This window comes from Lathyrus oleraceus, chromosome 3 (assembly GCF_024323335.1).
Source record: "Lathyrus oleraceus cultivar Zhongwan6 chromosome 3, CAAS_Psat_ZW6_1.0, whole genome shotgun sequence".
Taxonomy (NCBI): Eukaryota; Viridiplantae; Streptophyta; class Magnoliopsida; order Fabales; family Fabaceae; genus Lathyrus; species Lathyrus oleraceus.
The window spans coordinates 277,558,743-277,578,559 of NC_066581.1; the positions used below are offsets into that span (position 1 = coordinate 277,558,743).

A 19,817-nucleotide genomic window follows, 5' to 3' on the forward strand; every position below is an offset into this window, starting at 1 on the left:
TATGCATTGTCCTCAATGAAAGAAACAAACATAAAATAAGAGAGAGAAGAGAGAGGAAAGAACACACCCGAGTAGTCAAGGAGGATAGGTGATCACATAAGCAGTCTTTCCCAAAGAGATATATTCTACATTTTCTTCTTCCAAAGTGGGGCTGTCATGGAATAGCTTTGGGTAATGTCCATTGAACTTGAAATTTTTATTAGTATCTTTGCCTTTTATTCCAGGATCAAAGAATCTTCTACAAGTAAAAGTGTCAAATGGACACGTGAAGGTGATCTGATATGGAATGTCAGTCAATGTCCAACCAAATGCCTTTTTATGCTTCCTTAAAACCTGCAAAAGCTTATTTTCTTGATCGAAATCAAGATTAGAAGAAATTATAGCCGGTAGTTTTTCATTCATCTCTAAATAAGCATATTTCATATTTTCAGGAAGTTGCTTCAGCTCGAGGGAAGGTGGCTGCTCAATAGAAGGAGTGTTTGGGGCAGCCGGGATGTCAAGACCTTTATCTACCTGAACAACTTTATTTGCAACCTCATCTGCAGTAAGAATATCAACTTGCAAGGCAGCCTCAATTTCAGCACAAACAGAGCAAATTTTAGTTTCAGTACAAATATCACAAGAATAAACATCATCAAAACCAGACAATGATGGAAAATCAGATGCAAACAAATCACTACAAGTATCATCAACAATTTCAGAAATCAAATCTATTTGAAAAACAGAATGTTCTTCCAAGGGTTGTTGGTTTGATCCTTGAGCTTGCTGCATGGCATTCACCAAAGTGGCAAGCTGCTCAATCTGTGTTTGCAAAGTATTTAAAGTAGAATCTACTTGTTGTTGAAACTGGAGATTATTTGCAGCCATTTGTTTGACAATATCTTCTAGTGAAGGTTCAGAAGGTGCAGAGCACCCAACCTCAAATTCCTTCAGATGCTCATGCGGATCCTCACCTGCAAGACCACTAAACCTTGGAAACAAGTGTATTAAACCAGATTTCAATTCAAAAGGAGTATGAGCTTCAGGATATTCAATACACATGTCATTGTAATTCACATCAGGGACAGCTAACTGCCTTAAAGTTCTTTGGTCAGCCATAGTAAAAAACAAACACAATGAAGGAAAACGATTAAAATAAATTTACAAAAATAAACTAACACCGAAATTAATCTAATTACGTCAATTAAGAATTTTGAGAATTTTTTCAGAATTTTTTAAAACTACCAAAACCGAAAATAAATCATAAAAAATAGAAAAATAAGGAATTTCGGTTTTTTAGGGCGGCATCCATTATTTATTCCATAAATAGAGGCTTTTGATTACTGATTCTTTCCTAATGAGTCGACAAAAAATCGGAATAGTTTGAGACAATTTGTTTAAAAACAGATTTTTTTTTATCCCAAACCGCAAAAAAAAGACCAATACGTAAATTGGACGAAACTGCGAGGAAACTAGGACCTATACGCTTAGACACTAAACCTATGACTCTAAAAATGATTAAGAGAAACAAGAATCCCCGGCAACGGCGCCAATTTGTTCCGCGGTCGCACGCGGATCAAAAACGAGTATTTTTTACAAAACGTAGTTAGCGACAAATTGACTCAGATTATCGTTCTCACAAGGATTCTTGAATGAATTAACCAATGATAGTAAGAATTAATGGGGTTTTGGTTAGTTTAAGATTTAAAAAAAATAGATTAAAATAAGTTGTTATTGAAATAAGTTATAGCAACAATTTACTGATTCGGTCTTTGCCTATCATCGACTATCGTAATTCCAACCGCAGATTAACTATTTCTATTCGATTATAATATCAACTGACAAGCGCAATTGATAGTATAAGTTGTATGTTCCTATTATCCGAATTAAGCAAACGGGATTAAGTTTCATGAATTAAGCAAACATGAATTAAACGGACTCGATAACGAATTAAGCAAACGAAATCGTGACTATAGTTAGGATCACACAATCAATCGGATTAAATCAATATAACATATGTAAATCGGATTAAGCAAACAAAATACATATATTAATATTGAAAGGAATAAAAAACTTGAATAAGAATTACTAAAATCTCAAGGTATCGGAACCCGAATACAGCAAATTGTTTGGATCGATTAGTTCTTCATGAGAATTATTGCCAAAGCTTTCAAGTATTTCATGAATAGTGATTATCCTCCTGTTAGGCGACTGCTAGGTAAATGGAAAACAAGGAATTTGGTTTACAACCCAACTGGATCGAAAACATAACCCAAACCCAAAACTAATGATCCAAAACTTAAATAAAACTAATGCTGCAACTTGAAACGAAATTCTGGAATTTTGAGCTCCAAATCTGACTTCGACTCCAACATGAAAGTCATAGCTCTCTCTCTTAGCTTTCCGGCGATTTTTAGAACGCCTCAAACGGATTCCCGGAACTCCAGTTATGATCGTTTCCGCGCAGACTGTTAAAGCTGAAAAATAAGTGCGAAAATTAAATTAAACTAAAAATAAAATAAAATATGAAAACATAATAAAATATAAAAATAAACAAAATAAAATAAAGAAATGCCTAAGTAAAAATTAGGAGAATTGTGCATAAATATGCACTTATCAAATATCTCCCAATGCTTAGGGTCAAAACTGGGGTCTTACAGGTCCCACAAGAGAGTATTATTGGGTACAATAAATAGTATATCATTGGTTGTGGAACAAACAGTTTAAGATCAAGGAAGAATAGTAACTTAGATCCATGAAAGGATAAACTCTGAACCGAAGAGTAAACAAATGTTTTGGTCAAAAAGAAGGAACAAAGTGTTTGGTTTGACAGCACAAACAACTTCTTATTCACAAGATTTTGGCCAAAAAGGTAAGAATAAAATATTTGGTTTAACAGCACAAACATCTTTTGGTTCGCAAGGCGGACTATGATTAGGTCGTCCTAAAAGGAAGTGCATGGAATCCAAGGAAAATGATATTTGATCTCAAAAAGATGGTATTGATCGAATGAAGGATTGATTAATAAATAAGTTAGCTCACGAAGAATTATGGTTCTTCTGCCTACGTATCCTAAAAGTGAAATAAGGAAATCAGAGTTTTCGTAGTTCATCCCACTAGGGCTGAAAACAAAGGGATTAAGGAGGAAAGAGGAGTGATTGATTGATTGAAATAATGGAAAAGACTTGATAGTTATTGGATAAGAACCACACTAAAGTCATTGCATAAAGATGGATGTGATAAGCAACGAGCCAAACATCCTGCACCCAAAGATACCCAGAATGAGTGTAGGAAAGCTCCAGTCTCATTCCTTTTTTACTACTTAAGGCTCGTGGCATGTAATTCTCATCTTAAATTTCAAGTTGCTGGAGGAGAATATTTGTCATTGTTTATTGTAATTGTTGAAGAGACCTTATCAATCGCTCGAGTCGAATTGCACTAAAGTCTATGAATGGAGGTGAATATAATGAGCAATTGGGTCAAGCGTCCCGTACCCAAAGGTATTCAGAATGGGGGTAGGAATTATCTAGTACCATTCCTTCTCCATTTCTTAAGGCTAGTGTCGTACAACTTGCATCATGATTGATAAGTTGTTATTGTAGTACTTTACTTGTTGCATGCTACTTTGTGCAGAGAGAGAGAGAGAGAGAGAGAGAGAGAGAGAGAGACTTGCCAATCATATGATTTAAATTGTGTTAAAGTCTATGAATAGAGGTGAATATGATGAGCAACTGGGTCATTCGTCCCTTCCCCAAAGATATTCAGAATGGGGGTGAGAATTCTCATGTCCCATTCCTTCTCTATTACTTAAGGCTCGTGTCACACAATTCTAACTTTGATTTGACAAACTCTTGAAGAGCCACCTTTGATGTGCTTTGTATTATCCACTGCTTGGTATGACTGAGGATGCTTTGATTGAGAATCTTACTTGAGGCCTCGAACTCCACGGCTTAAAGAAAAAGTCTCATTAAGTGACCAAGGGTCTTTTGGTCACTCAAATTAGACCGTGGGATTATACAATATCAAAGGATTTAATTGATCAAAATTGCTTTTGATCAATTTGAATCAGGGGGTTAGAATTGATTTAAGGAAACTAGGTTAATCCTAATCTAATGGTAAGAATTTGTAACAAGCTATCCTAAGGGAACATGTGAAAGGTTAGTCATTGTTTGATTAAAAATCTATGTCAAAAATTCCTAAGGGAACATGCAATTATATGGTCAAAATACCAAAATAACCCCTAAAGGGTAAAAAGGTCTTTTCACAAAATATGTTTAATTAATTCTGAGAATTAAACTAGGATTAAATCTAATTAAAGGGCTAAATCATCCTAATTATTTCTAATCAAGACAAATTAGTCCAATTAATCAAATTAATTCTAATTTCTAATTATGGTCTAATCATGTTAATATGCTAATTAATTTCTATTTGTTTTTAAATTCTAATCAAATTAAAATCTAATTACAAAAAAAAACCTAATTAGCCTAATTAACTAATTAACCTAATTAAAATGCTTAAAGTAATTAACAAAAATAACAAAACAAAATTAAAATGGAATTAATGGTGATTAAGAGAAATGGGCCAAGGGGGTGCATGTCCTGAAAATGGTGTGCAAAGTTGAATTCTGGCGCATGGGCCTGATAGCCACAAGCGCAAAGTCTTTGTCATGCAGGCAGGGGGTGTATGTGTGAAACTAGGAGTGTGACAACAATTTCACATTGGGCTTGGATGAACCAATCCCATTAAGAATCAAACCAAAGGATGACTTTAACTAGGCAAAAAATCAACAGAAATTTGAAAGCTCTATGCGCGGTCCCACGATGGCCACTTCATTTCACCTCGCCTGACCTCCACCATGGACCACTGCATCGGAAATCTCTTCTGGCAGCGGCAGTCACCAGAAATAGAAAATGGACCTACCTCCCGCCTTGTCTCATCTTCTTGGTCACGAATCTAACATCCAAAATTCCTAATTTTTTGCCTAAGTCCACAATCGAAACCAAATTCTCAAGAATCCTAAGAAGTTCAATCCCTAATTACACCTCCACGGATGAAATTGGAAGCTCATGGTGTTAGGGATTTGCATTAGCTCGATGTAGGGTGCAATATGGCAATCAAAACGCGAAGAAATAATGAAGATGGACCTACCTCTGAAGCTGAGACTTGCTCCGACAAGTGTTGATCGAAGAAGATGAAGACGACAAATCACTTGTTCAAGAGGTACGGTATTGTCTTTCTCTTCTTCTGATTTACTTTTCTTCCAATTCTTCTTCTTCCAAAATTATATAGTGTGATGAATTCAGATCGATGAGGTTGAGCTCTCTCTTCTTGAAGCTTCAATGTGAAACTTCAATGGAGTTTAGAAATTGAGCTTTGAGTGTGAGAGGGAGAGGATTCAGAGAGAATTTAGAAGTTTGAGGGTAATGATTACAAGGGCTGAAATGATGATGATAATCATGATTAAATAGGTATTACGTTTGGATTGGAGTAGGCTTAGATTTAGGTATGGAGTTAGTTAGGATCCGGTTTGGAGTTGGTTAGAATGAACTCACTGAGTTAACTCCAAACTCAGTTAGTTAGGGAGTTAGTTAATGAATTTAAATTATTTGGTTAGCTTAGTGAGTGTTAAATCAAATTTTGTTTCTGACTGGCAATTGTAGGTTATATTTGAAATGCAATTCAGTGGAATTGGCTTAACATGAGTGATGAAACCTTCAATACCAACTGAACTTGTGACCTAGTTCAGGAAGTGCTATGTTGTTGGTTAATGTTAACTGTTATGCATTTCTTGGTGTTGGAATGTAGGTTAAAACATGTTGCCATGTGTTTATGCTTCCACTACATTGGACTGTTGGGGTAGGGCATTGGTGTTAATTTGAAATGAATTTGGAGCCAATTTGCAAGTGAATTTGAAGTTGAATTTAGAGTTAATTTAGGATGGACTTGTTGTACTGAGAGTCATCTATATTCTGACTTAATTGGCCTTGCAGTCATTCTGTAGCATAGCTTCAATGTGTTAAACCAAGTCAGTTTTGAGTCAATTTTGGTGTTCGCATTGAGTTGATTATGCTTTTCCCTGGAAACATTATGCAGATTAACCTGTTCTATTTTGAACTGTTGGAGTTGCAGGTTTTACTTGCACTGTTGTGAATAGGTATTGGTTGTTGTGCTAGGTTGAGATGCTTGTTAGTGGATGATGGTTTTGATGTTGCTGCAACATATATGCATTGTTGATGAGCTGACTGAACTGTTATTGTAATTAGCTACAAGTTTGCATATGGTTTGAAGATGCCTTGTAGACTGTCTGCTTCGTAGGATTTATGTTTAAAGGATAATTGCAGGTTTGCATTGCTTATGATGTTTGGCCATATTGGGATGCAACTATAGCTTGGAATAAGTGCGGTTCATGTTTGGCTTTATTTGCTCTATTGCAGGTTTGGTTGGATGCAAGACATGATGGTTCATTGTTGGGTTGTACTTGCATTGCCAACTGACTTGGTCTGGATGCAACCTTGCATGATGTCGTGATTCTCTTGGCCATAGCCATGTTCAGGTAATGATAAGCCCATGTTTTATTTCCTTTGTGATGTACCAGAGTTGCAACAGACTTTTCAAATGGCCATTCCATGATGCATAAGCTGACTGGTTTAGCTGATTTGGTATGGTGCCATGGTGAGGTCAGACAATGCAAAGTGTTGTGGCTGCTATGAGGCATGCAGGATAGTCATAAGGTATTTGTTGCTAAACTGAAATGCAATGCCATGATGTATGCTTGCCATGTTCTTTTGCTTCCTGTTGTAAATTGTGTCTCGAGTTTGGTTCATGGTATGCTCAAATACATGGCCTTGATTAATGCATAATTATTTGACATATGTGTGCAGGTCTTGCTTTGCAGCATGTTGTTTTTTATATGCATTAGCTGCAGGATACATGATGGTTTGTTGTCTTGCAAGTTGAAGGATGCTAGGCATGGTGTAGCAAGGCAAGCAGGGAAAATGGCCTGAGTTGGCAGCATGTGTTCTGACTTGTTGTAGCATGAACCTGGCAGGTAATAATGCATTATTGGCTTGATGTTAATGATGATGAAGCTACTGTCAACAATGTTGTCAAGGTTGGAATTGTAGATTACTATGCTTTGGTTTTGGTTTGTAATTTATGTGTGTGTATGATCACTTGGTGTTAGATCTGTTTTAGACTTGGATTATGGTTAAGTAATAGTTCTTGAACTTGTAATGGTTATGTCATGAAGTCATGTTTGGATGAATGGACACTTATGTTAGGGTAGTGATATGTTTCTTCATTCATTGAGCATATGGCTTATTCTATTTTAAAATCAAGGGCAAGGGGCTAACCTGTTTCTATTTGAAGTTCATGACAATGTGCTAATTTATATGGTTATGATATTGGTTGGTTTTGTAGGCTTGGTGGACATGATTTTGAACATGGACAATGTTACTTGTAAATGAATAAACATGACACAAACAAACCAACATGACCTTTAGATGATAAATTAAGGAAAGGTGGATTAGATTAGATCTTAGGTGGCCAAAAAGGGATGAGTTGACTTTGTTCAAAATTGACCAAAAAGTCAATGGTTGACCAAAGTCAACACTTGGTCAAAGTTGCTAAAATTTGTAAGTTTTTATGTAATGATCAATGTAATGGATTGTAATGGTTTGCAATGGATTGAATGGAAGTTAAATGGTTTTCAAATTGGTTTCCAAATTGGTTTTTATACATGTATATGCTTGAATTTAAATTGAAATGAACATGGACATGACTTGTAAATGGAATGGTCATATTAACATGGTTTATGAACAAGGCTATGACTTGATGAATAAGGCTAAGGCTTGAATGAAACACTAATCGTGAATCAATGGACATAACCATCACTTGGATTATAATACAATAGGTTTTAGTGGTTTGGATAGACAATGTCATAAATGTACCAACAATCCATGGACAAAACAACAAGGCATTGAGACTAAGATGAATTGGATTCAAGACCAATGACCATATGAAAACAAACCAAGAGTGGACCATGTACTTGAGGTGATCAAATGAAATGACACAGATGGAAGTTAAGGGACCAAAGGCTTGAGCCAACATGATGGAGCCGACAATGAGATAACTCGAAAGGAATAACAAGTCGGATTCGACTTTAGTGTTAGAAAACCATATGGACGATCATGAGGAACGATTACAAAATGCCTTCATGATACGTGGGGGGTACAAAAGTTAATGGGCAATGTGTTACTTGGAAATTATAGTAAGCGGTGGACATTAAGCATAGTTATTTTTACGAGGAATGTGAAGAAGCATGCCTTTAAAGATCATTAATAAATGAAGCAATATAAAAAGGAGTTAGCCCATGAAGACGAGGGGGAACCACCGGAGAAAAGCTTTTATAGACACTTAACCAATCATTTGAGACTCTAGCATCAGGGAAGTTAACATTTTAATGTTTTTTAGCAAGAACATTTGGTGTCCACAAAAATCATCTTCCAGCATAATTGTGCGATGTCCAGATCATCTCCCGGTCGAAGTGATCCACCTCACCAGATTTAGCTCAATTGCTCGCAGTGGTGGAGGCTCTTCGTCAGCAGAATGAAACCTTGCAAGATAGTGTACATGTTTTGCAAACATAAAGTCAATAGGATAGGGATACATAGGAGGAGCTTCTAGATTCCTAACCATTGTCTGAGGCGATCTGGGATGATCAAGTTCCAAAGAACTTCAAACCACCACCATTGGTATCTTTTGATGGTAAAACCGATCCACAGGAGCACATTATTGTGGTCAATAATTAGATGGTAATAATAGGTGTAGGTGTTTAATTGGCTGCATTATATGGTAAAACACTAATGTCTTGACTGATGTCATGACATGTATATGTGACTACATTGTAGTTACTGCAGGACTAGCTAACACAGGATTATTGAATGCTGTGACATTCATACCTGTCAACAGATACTAAGGAACAGAAGTTCTGTTAGAACTTAGTATTCATTTGCAGTCTGGTTATCAAGGAAGAACCAGACCTGGCATAAGGCCTACTGACTGAATGTCAAACTGGATGTTGTGACATTCATCATTGACAGCAGCTACTGAAGATTAGGCAGAGTGGTGTTCTGCTATACTTCAGCATAAAACTTAGTTTGTTCTTCAAGAGAATAACAGAACTAACTTAAGGCCAAATGTATAAATGTTAAGTTGGACACTTTGACATTTATTAATGTAAGCTGGTACTGTAGTATGGTCATTTTGATCATGTACAGGTCAGCAAATTGTACAGTCTGTTTTCTGGAAAAACAGACTCAGCATATGGACCTTGATGTCAAGCTGAATGTCGTGACATTCGTGCCTGACAGCATATGCTAAATTGTAGGTTGTTCAGTTTTCTGTTTCAGCTTTTTCTCAGGCTATTCTTTAGGGATTCAACAGCTGAGAGAAAATCCAGGAAATCAACAACCAAGCTACATTCAATGAACCTAACAAATAGCCTATTTGTTAGCAACCTAAATGTTGAATTTGAGGGAACTTGTGTGACCTAAAATTCAGGAAAATACAGGTGCAAAAGCCCAGGTGCTGCAATATAAAAAGGAAGGCATTCCTTCATTCAGCCTCGGGGATTTTAAAGCGTGAAGAGTCAGTGTGTCCATCATACTTCACTGCTGTATTTTGTGAGTCTTGTATTAGACGTATCTTGTAAGCCAAGCCATTATCAAGTAGATGATTGCTTTGGCATAGGGTGTTCATTGAGTTGTAAGTGTTGTGTCACTCAAAGCTTTTAAGCGTGAGTGCTGTGTATCTTGATTTAAGCTGTGAAGCATAATCAAGAGTTGTTTTTGAAGTGTGACTTCAAAGTGTCTTTAATATCACTGAGGTGATTGAGGGGGAGTGAGTAGGAACTCTGATCTTAGGTTAAGATTGAAATTGCATTGGGTAGGGATTAAGTGATAAGTTGTAAACGGGTGAGTTTAGCTTTAAATTGATACTACTAATAGTGGATTTCCTCCCTGGCTTGGTAGCCCCCAGATGTAGGTCATGTTGGACTGAACTGGGTGAACAATTACTTGTGTTATTTACTGCACTTACTGTTAAGTTCTGCATAATCCCTGTCTGTGCAGAATTGGATGTCATAACAACCAGTGTGACATCCAAAGTCTGATAACTAGAATTTCAATTGGCATCAGAGCAGGCACCCTGCCTGTGAAGTTCTGGGTGAGATCTAGGGAAGTTACTTTCTAGTACCATGGACAAGGATTTAGGACACTCAAACAGACCACCCATGTTGGATGGATCTAATTATGATGACTGGAAGCCTCGCATGATAGCCTTCTTAAGGTCTCTAGACAGCAAAGTCTGGAGAGCTGTCAACAAGGGATGGGAACATCCAACGAGGACTGATGAAGATGGAGTCAGTGTGCAGATTCCCGAAGAAGATTGGGACAAGGAACAAGAGGCATTAGCTCTTGGAAACTCCAAAGCCTTGAATGCACTGTTCAATGGAATCACTAAGAACATCTTCAGGCTGGTGCACCATTGTGAACTAGCTAAGGAAGTTTGGGATACCCTCAAGGTAACTCATGAAGGTACTTCCAAGGTGAAGATGTCCAAACTTCAGATGTTGACAACCAAGTTTGAAAATCTGAGGATGAAAGTCGATGAGACTATTCATGACTTTCACATGAATATTCTTGAAATTGCAAACACCTCTGGTGGACTAGGTGAGAAAATGACTGAAGAGAAACTTGTAAGAAAGATTCTCAGGTCCTTGCCTAAGAGGTTTGCTATGAAGGTCACTGCCATAGAGGAGGCTCAGGACATCAGCAATATGAAGGTAGATGAGCTCATTGGTTCTCTCCAAACCTTTGAAATGGGCTTAGGTGAGTATGCTGAGAAGAAGAAAAGCATAGCCTTTATATCAAGTGCTGAAGAGGAGTCAGAAGAAGGATATACAGGAGGTGATGAAAGTATATCAGAAGCCTTAGCCATGCTTGGGAGACAATTCAACAAGTTCATGAAGAAGATTGATCAAAGAGGTAGACCTAATGTCAAGAACATCCCGTCTGACATTAAGAGAAGATCAACTTCTGAGGAGAAGTTCAACCATGGGAAGGGAATCCAGTGTCATGGCTGTGAAGGGTATGGACACGTCAGAGCTGAATGCCCTACTTACCTCAAATTGCAAAATAAGGGGCTAGCTATCACATGGTCTGAAGGAGATTCTGAAAGTGAATCTGAAGGAGAATCTGCCAAACATGTCACTGCACTAACCAGTGTGTGTGTCTCTGAAGATGACACAAGTGCAGATGAGCTGACATTTGATGAACTTGCTGCAGCATATAAGAAGCTGTGTACCACCAGTGCAGAAGTGCGTGCACAAGGAGAAAAACAGAAGAAACTCATCAAGGAACTGGAAGATGAGAGACAGAAACAACTGTCTGCCATAGAGGGGTTAAATGATGAGATAGCCCTTCTGACCTCCAAGCTGAACCAGATGACCAAATCCATCAGAATGATGAATAAGGGAACTGACACCTTGGAAGAAATTCTAAAGGTGGGACAGCAGTCTGGAACCAAATCTGGGCTAGGATTTGGAAAGAGAACTGAACACAAACGCCCAAAGGCTAGAGTTCAGAAGTTCAAGCAGATGTCAAAGCCAATGTCTCAACATCAAGGAGCTAGGATGAATGATCATCAGAAGAGGAAATACCAGAATTGGAGGTGTCACCACTGTGGCAGGCTTGGTCATATAAAAGCCTTCTGCTACTGGATTCATGGCTTCCCTAACAGAGCCTCACCTGTCAGACCTAAGCATAAAACACGTAAGCGATGTGTTCCCATTAAGAAGCAACAATGGTATGCTAGGATAGCACACACTGCCCTAAGGGCTTCTTCCAGAGAAGACTGGTACTTTGACAGTGGATGCTCAAGACATATGACTGGTATGGAAAATCTACTGGTAGATATTCAACCTCACACCACCAGCTATGTGACTTTTGGTGATGGTGCCAAAGGAAAAATAAGAGGAGTGGGCAAACTGGACTGTTCTGGAGTGCCAAAACTGAACAATGTGCTGTTAGTAAGAGGACTAACTGCAAACCTCATCAGCATAAGTCAGCTGTGTGATCAAGGTTTTCATGTTCAGTTTACTAAGGAGCTGTGCATTGTGACAAATGGTGACAATCAGGAAGTTATGAGAGGAACCAGGTCCAAAGACAACTGCTACCTGTGGGAACCTGATTTCTCTAACTTTTCCACAACATGCTCCTCAGCCAAGGAAGAACAGGAGGTGAAGCTGTGGCATAGAAGACTTGGACATCTCCACTTATGGGGAATGAAGAAGATCATATCCAAGGAAGCAGTCAGAGGAATGCCAAAGCTTCTGATTGATGAAGGAAGAGTCTGTGGAGAATGCCAAATGGGCAAGCAAACCAAGATGTCACACCCAAAGCTGGGACATTCCACAACCTCCAGAGTTCTGGAACTGCTGCACATGGACCTAATGGGACCTATGCAGGTTGAAAGTCTTGGTGGGAAGAAATATGCCTACGTGGTGGTTGATGACCATTCCAGATACACGTGGATAAGCTTCATCAGAGAGAAGTCAGATACATTTGATGTCTTCAAAGATCTGTGCATAAGACTTCAAAGGGAAAAGGACAGTTGTGTGGTCCGGATTAGAAGTGATCATGGTACTGAATTCAAGAATTCCAAGTTTGATGAGTTTTGCTCATCTGAAGGAATAAGCCATGAGTTCTCCTCCCCTATAACTCCTCAGCAGAATGGAATAGTTGAAAGAAAAAATAGAACTATTCAAGAATCTGCCAGAGCAATGATTCATGCAAAGAAGCTCCCTATGCACTTTTGGGCTGAAGCAATGAATACCGCGTGCTATGTTCACAACAGAGTCACCTTGAGAAAAGGAACCTCCTCCACTCTGTATGAAATATGGAAGGGCAGAAAACCCACTGTGAAGTACTTTCATATTTTTGGAAGTAAATGCTACATTCTCACAGATCGTGAACAGAGAAGGAAGCTAGATCCCAAAAGTGATGAAGGCGTATTTTTGGGATACTCCACTAACAGCAGAGCCTATAGAGTGTTCAACTACAGGACCAATGTCCTGATGGAGTCCATAAATGTCATTGTGGATGATAAAGAGGAAGGAACCGATGTCATGGAGGATGTTGAAACATTCCTTGACAGTCCAACTGACAGTCCAGTCAAGCCTGAAGAAGTACAGGAACCTTCTCCTGAATGTGAAGTAGAAGCACCCACCAAAGTGCCATCTATCAGAATTCAGAAAGACCACCCTAAGGATCTTATCATAGGGGATCCCACCAGTGGTGTAACTACCAGGTCAAGAGGAATAAACTCAAATTCCTGCTTTGTTTCCAAGGTTGAACCAAAGAATGTGAAAGAAGCCCTGACTGATGAATACTGGATCATTGCCATGCAAGAGGAACTCGAGCAGTTCACAAGGCATGAAGTATGGGAGCTGGTTCCAAGACCTGAAGGGTCCAACATCATTGGTACCAAGTGGATCTACAAAAACAAATCTGATGAGAAAGGAGTAATTACTAGAAATAAAGCAAGACTAGTAGCTCAAGGATACACTCAAGTTGAAGGAGTAGACTTTGATGAGACATTTGCTCCTGTGGCTAGACTTGAGTCCATCAGATTGCTGTTGGGGGTAGCATGCATCCTGAAGTTTAAGCTGTTCCAAATGGATGTGAAGAGTGCATTCTTGAATGGCTACCTGAATGAAGAAGTCTATGTGGAACAACCCAAAGGGTTCTGTGATCCTAACCAACCTGAGCATGTATACAAGTTGAAGAAAGCCTTGTATGGGTTGAAGCAAGCACCCAGAGCTTGGTATGAAAGGTTAACCGAATTTCTGACCTCAAATGGATACAGAAAGGGTGGCATAGATAAAACCCTGTTTGTGAAGGATGAAGAAGGCAAAATCATGATAGCTCAAATCTATGTTGATGATATAGTCTTTGGAGGAATGTCAGAACAAATGGTTAAAAAATTTGTTCACCAGATGCAGTCTGAGTTTGAAATGAGTCTAGTGGGAGAACTGACCTATTTCCTTGGAATGCAAGTAAACCAAATGGAGGACTCTATGTTTCTCTCCCAAAGCAAGTATGCCAAGAACATAGTTAAGAAGTTTGGTATGGATCATGCCAGGCACAAGAGGACTCCTGCTCCTACTCATCTGAAGTTAACCAAAGATGATGGAGGGCCCATTGTTGATCAATGCCTGTACAGAAGCATGATAGGTAGTCTGCTGTATCTAACTGCAAGTAGACCTGACATTTCCTATGCAGTTGGAGTGTGTGCCAGATACCAAGCAGAGCCCAAGGTGAGCCACTTGAATCAAGTCAAAAGGATTCTCAAGTACATCAATGGGACGTGTGACTATGGGATGCTGTATTCACATGGGTCTAAGCCTGTCCTATCTGGGTACTGTGATGCTGATTGGGCTGGAAGTGCTGATGACAGAAAAAGCACATCAGGTGGATGTTTCTTCTTAGGAGAAAACCTCATATCGTGGTTCAGCAAGAAGCAGAACTGTGTCTCTCTGTCCACTGCAGAGGCTGAATACATAGCTGCTGGAAGCAGTTGCTCCCAACTGGTTTGGATGAAACAAATGCTCACTGAGTACAATGTCACTCAAAATGTTATGACATTGTTCTGTGATAATCTCAGTGCCATCAACATCTCCAAGAATCCCATCCAACATAGCAGGACCAAACATATTGACATTAGGCACCACTTCATCAGAGATCTGGTGGAAGACAAGGTGATCACTTTGGAACATGTAGCCACGGATCTTCAACTGGCTGACATATTTACAAAGGCTCTGGATGCTACTCAGTTTGAAAACTTAAGGAGCAAACTGGGAATATGTCTCTCTGAGACCTTATAGCAACCACTGATGTTTGGGATAAATTGTTTAATATCTCTGACTATTAAACAATTTGTACTAGGCTATGATTGGTCAACAGATCATAGCTATGCTGCTTGCAACAAGGGTGGATACAAGAGGGTAAGGAGGCACCCTACAGAGAGAAGGCCACTGTACCTACAGGAGTTCAAGGATGCTGTTCATGCAGGAGTGGTTATGGATGTCAGAAACAAAATCATGGCATCTGATATGGTGGTACCTATTGTAAAGCAAAAGTGGGTGATCACTTGATCGAAGCTGTGAAGCAAGATCAAGTGGATGTTAACTTGGTTGAAACTGTGAAGTAAAACCAAGTCTGGAACTCTGTCATTATGCTCTGACTATGTTGTTGGCTTTGGCAACATTTGTGACAAAAAGGGGGAGTAATAACCACCAATACCCCTGACAAACAGAGTGGGTCTCTACAACAGACTCTCATGACAGATCTGAAGATTCCCCCCTGCAGCTGATGCGAAGTTTTTATTTAACTTCCATGTGTGTGAGTGTGCTGCCACTCTGAGTGTATTAGCTAGTAGTATTCCGCTGCCATGAACTCTGTTATGGGGATCAAAGTGTTTTAGCCAAAAATTTGCCAAAGGGGGAGTTTGTAGGTGTTTAATTGGTTGCATTATATGGTAAAACACTAATGTCTTGACTGATGTCATGACATGTATATGTGACTATATTATAGTTACTGCAGGACTAGCTAACACAGGATTATTGAATGCTGTGACATTCATACCTGTCAACAGATACTAAGGAACAGAAGTTCTGTTAGAACTTAGTATTCATTTGCAGTCTGGTTATCAAGGAAGAACCAGACCTGGCATAAGGCCTACTGACTGAATGTCAAACTGGATGTTGTGACATTCATCATTGACAGCAGCTACTGAAGATTAGGCAGAGTGGTGTTCTGCTATACTTCAGCATAAAACTTAGTTTGTTCTTCAAGAGAATAACAGAACTAACTTAAGGCCAAATGTATAAATGTTAAGTTGGACACTTTGACATTTATTAATGTAAGCTGGTACTGTAGTATGGTCATTTTGATCATGTACAGGTCAGCAAATTGTACAGTCTGTTTTCTGGAAAAACAGACTCAGCATATGGACCTTGATGTCAAGCTGAATGTCGTGACATTCGTGCCTGACAGCATATGCTAAATTGTAGGTTGTTCAGTTTTCTGTTTCAGCTTTTTCTCAGGCTATTCTTTAGGGATTCAACAGCTGAGAGAAAATCCAGGAAATCAACAACCAAGCTACATTCAATGAACCTAACAAATAGCCTATTTGTTAGCAACCTAAATGTTGAATTTGAGGGAACTTGTGTGACCTAAAATTCAGAAAAATACAGGTGCAAAAGCCCAGGTGCTGCAATATAAAAAGGAAGGCATTCCTTCATTCAGCCTCGGGGATTTTAAAGCGTGAAGAGTCAGTGTGTCCATCATACTTCACTGCTGTATTTTGTGAGTCTTGTATTAGACGTATCTTGTAAGCCAAGCCATTATCAAGTAGATGATTGCTTTGGCATAGGGTGTTCATTGAGTTGTAAGTGTTGTGTCACTCAAAGCTTTTAAGCGTGAGTGATGTGTATCTTGATTTAAGTTGTGAAGCATAATCAAGAGTTGTTTTTGAAGTGTGACTTCAAAGTGTCTTTAATATCACTGAGGTGATTGAGGGGGAGTGAGTAGGAACTCTGATCTTAGGTTAAGATTGAAATTGCATTGGGTAGGGATTAAGTGATAAGTTGTAAACGGGTGAGTTTAGCTTTGAATTGATACTACTAGTAGTGGATTTCCTCCCTGGCTTGGTAGCCCCCAGATGTAGGTCATGTTGGACTGAACTGGGTGAACAATTACTTGTGTTATTTACTGCACTTACTGTTAAGTTCTGCATAATCCCTGTCTGTTCAGAATTGGATGTCATAACAACCAGTGTGACATCCAAAGTCTGATAACTAGAATTTCAATAGGGGCTTCTGACTCCCTTAAGTGTAAACTCATGGAAGGTACCTTTAAATATGAGGCTTTGCACTAGTATATGAGCTTATCTATATTCTCGATCATTAACTACTAGGACCTAACTAAAAAGATGGTACAACACTTTTCAACAAGAAAACATAGAAAAGTGTCGACTTCCAGTTTATTCAACGTCAGGTAAGGGTACTCGGGATCTCTAAACGAAGAATCCATTAAGGTGTCTCACTCAAACCAAGAGATGTTCGTGGGGGAATTCAAACATGGCCTTAGAGTCGGGTAGTTCAACGAATCCCTGGCATAAAATCTAGCATCCAACATGGATGAGGTTATTACCAAAGTAAAATGTTATATTAAAGGGGAGGAGAGCAACATGGAAAAGAGATCTTGAGACACCAAGGAAAAAATACGAGCTAAAGAAGAGGGAGTCTAGCATAGGAAGGAGTACCCTAGGCCCAGACCTATAGACCGGACTATGATAAGACCATCCTGATGACCATTTGACAAAGATGTCAAGTATATGCCACTGAATGTCAGACGTGAAGATATTTTGAAAAAAATATATCATCTCAAATTACTCTCTATCATGGGGCGTCCAAAAGGAGTCCACGCCGTGATGGGAAAAGAAGAGAATGTATGGTATGCATACCACATACTTTATGGTCATCACACGGAAAATTGTCATCTGCTCAAAAGATAAATTGAAATCTTAATCAAGAGAGGTCATTTGTTGTCCTATGTGAAAGATATCGGCGGACAACAAGGAAAGAGAATTCCTCCCAATTGGGATATCAGCTCGGAAACTCCTCCACAAAATAAAGGGAAGAGCGCGAATGAGGTCCAAGAGGCTCGGGTAACCGGTCATACATTGAACACCATTGCTGGAGGATTCACAGGAAGAGGAGAACCCACTTTATCCAGGAAAAGATATGCCCGAGAAGTGATGTATATCCAACAGAAGTTGATTTCAAAAGAGGGTGAAAACCCGACTATAATTAGTTTTTCCAGAAAATATGTCGAAGGAGTCTTGGATCATGAGAACGGCCAAATTGTAATTAAAGTACAAATTCATGACTAGAGCGTGAAACGAGTCTTGGTATATCCGGGAAGTTCAACATAAATTTTAATATCGCCGAGCTATTACCTTTTAAAGGTACCTTGGTCGGTTTCTCCGGAGAACGTGTGAAAGTTCTAGGGCATCTTCTCGTGATAACAACTTTTGGCAATGAAGACAATGCAAAACGTGTCAAGGTCAGGTACTCGATTGTCAATCTTGTATCCCCTTATAACATTATTATTGGAAGATCATCATTCAATTCTTTGGAGGCGACATTATCCATTTTATACCTCACGCTAAAGTATCCTCTCGAAGATGGTCGTGTTGGGGTGATAAAAGGTGATCAAGGATTAGTAAGGAAATGTTATAAGGATAGTATGAAGCTCAAAAATAAAGCTCAAGCTAATGAGTCAATAAAAGATGATCATTTAAAGGTGAATCTAGTTGATATTAATCCAAGAGAGGACCCGGCGGAGGATAGTTTGACACCCATCAAAGATGTGAATAAGGTACATATTGGTGCCCAAATATCCTAGACGATTCAGATTAGTTTTAATTTGTCTCCTGAGAAGGAAGCCAAGATCATAAGAATTTTGAAAGAAAACATAGATATGTTCGCATGGAAACTAGTTAACATGCCCGAAATTGATCCAAATATAGTTTTCCACCATCTGACGTTGGATCCAACCATCAATTTGGTGTCCTATAGAAAGCGGAAGGATGGCAAGGAGAAGAGAAGAACGATAGAAGATGAAGTCAGAAAGCTTTTGATGGTCGGTTTTATTCAGGAGATTAATTAATCGGCCTTGTTGGCTAATATAGTCATGGTAAAAAATAAATCAGGAAAGTGGTAAATGTTGGTGGACTTCACTGACTTGAATAACGCATGTCCCAAAGATCCTTATTTGCTTCCTCACATTGATCAACTCATTGACGGGGCTTCCATTTTCCGTCTTCTCAACTTCATGGATGCTTACTCGGGTTACAATCAGATACAAATGAATCTGTTGGATGCTCCCAAGATGGCATTCATGACGAATAGGAATAATTATTATTATGAGGTGATGTCTTTCAGACTCAAAAATGCAGGGGTTACATACCAAAGACTAATGGATATGGTATTCGCTTCACAAATATGGAGGAACCTGGAGGTATATGTTGATTATATGGTGATCAAAACCCCGGAAAACCAGAAGCACGTCAAACATTTAGAAGAAACATTTGCGTCAATCAGAAGTTACAACATGAGGCTTAACCCGGACAAGTGCACTTTTGAGGTACAAGCTGGGAAATTCCTTGGGTTTATGTTGACCAACCGGGGAATAAAAGAAAACTTGGATAAATGTCAAACGATCATTAATATGAGAATCCCATCAATAGTCAAAGAGGTACAACAATTGACAGGACAATTAGCCTATTTATCTTGCTTGTCTTGTGCAGGAGACAAGTTGATTCATTTTTTTGTTGCGTTGAAGAAGTCGGCAAAGTTCTAGTGGATGAAAGAAGGTTGGAGCAACACACTTGCTCGTTCAAACTGACTCTCAGTTAATCGCTAGTCAAGTCAGATGAGATTTTTAGACGAAGGGTCCATCGTTAATCAGATACTTGCAAAAATTTCTCAAGATGTCTCAGACGTCTATGGAATTCGAGGTAAACCACATTCCTGGGGAGGAAAATGTCAGTGTCAACCTCTTAGCCCGGTTAGCGAGCATAAAAGGTTCTGGTTTAAACTAGATGGTAATTCAAGAGACCCCGGAAACACCGAGTACAGAGGTCGAGGAAGTTATGACATTGAATAATGTAAGAGGTTGGATGGTACCTACCATTAAATATTTTACCCATAA

The 19,817-nt window shown here is 38.9% G+C and overlaps 1 long non-coding RNA gene across 3 annotated transcripts; it reads left to right on the top strand.

Moving 5' to 3' along the window:
- Positions 1–4,734: 4,734 nt before the first annotated feature.
- Positions 4,735–7,698, top strand: LOC127126991 (uncharacterized). 3 transcript variants are annotated; one of them, XR_007805182.1, is made up of 5 exons: positions 4,735–5,199; positions 6,109–6,320; positions 6,414–6,710; positions 6,861–7,027; positions 7,399–7,698. It is a non-coding gene; the product is annotated as an uncharacterized LOC127126991 (long non-coding RNA). The 3 variants fall into 3 exon arrangements; XR_007805181.1 differs by having other exon boundaries at positions 4,737–5,199; positions 6,243–6,320; XR_007805180.1 differs by having other exon boundaries at positions 4,737–6,320.
- The last annotated feature ends 12,119 nt before the right edge of the window (positions 7,699–19,817 follow it).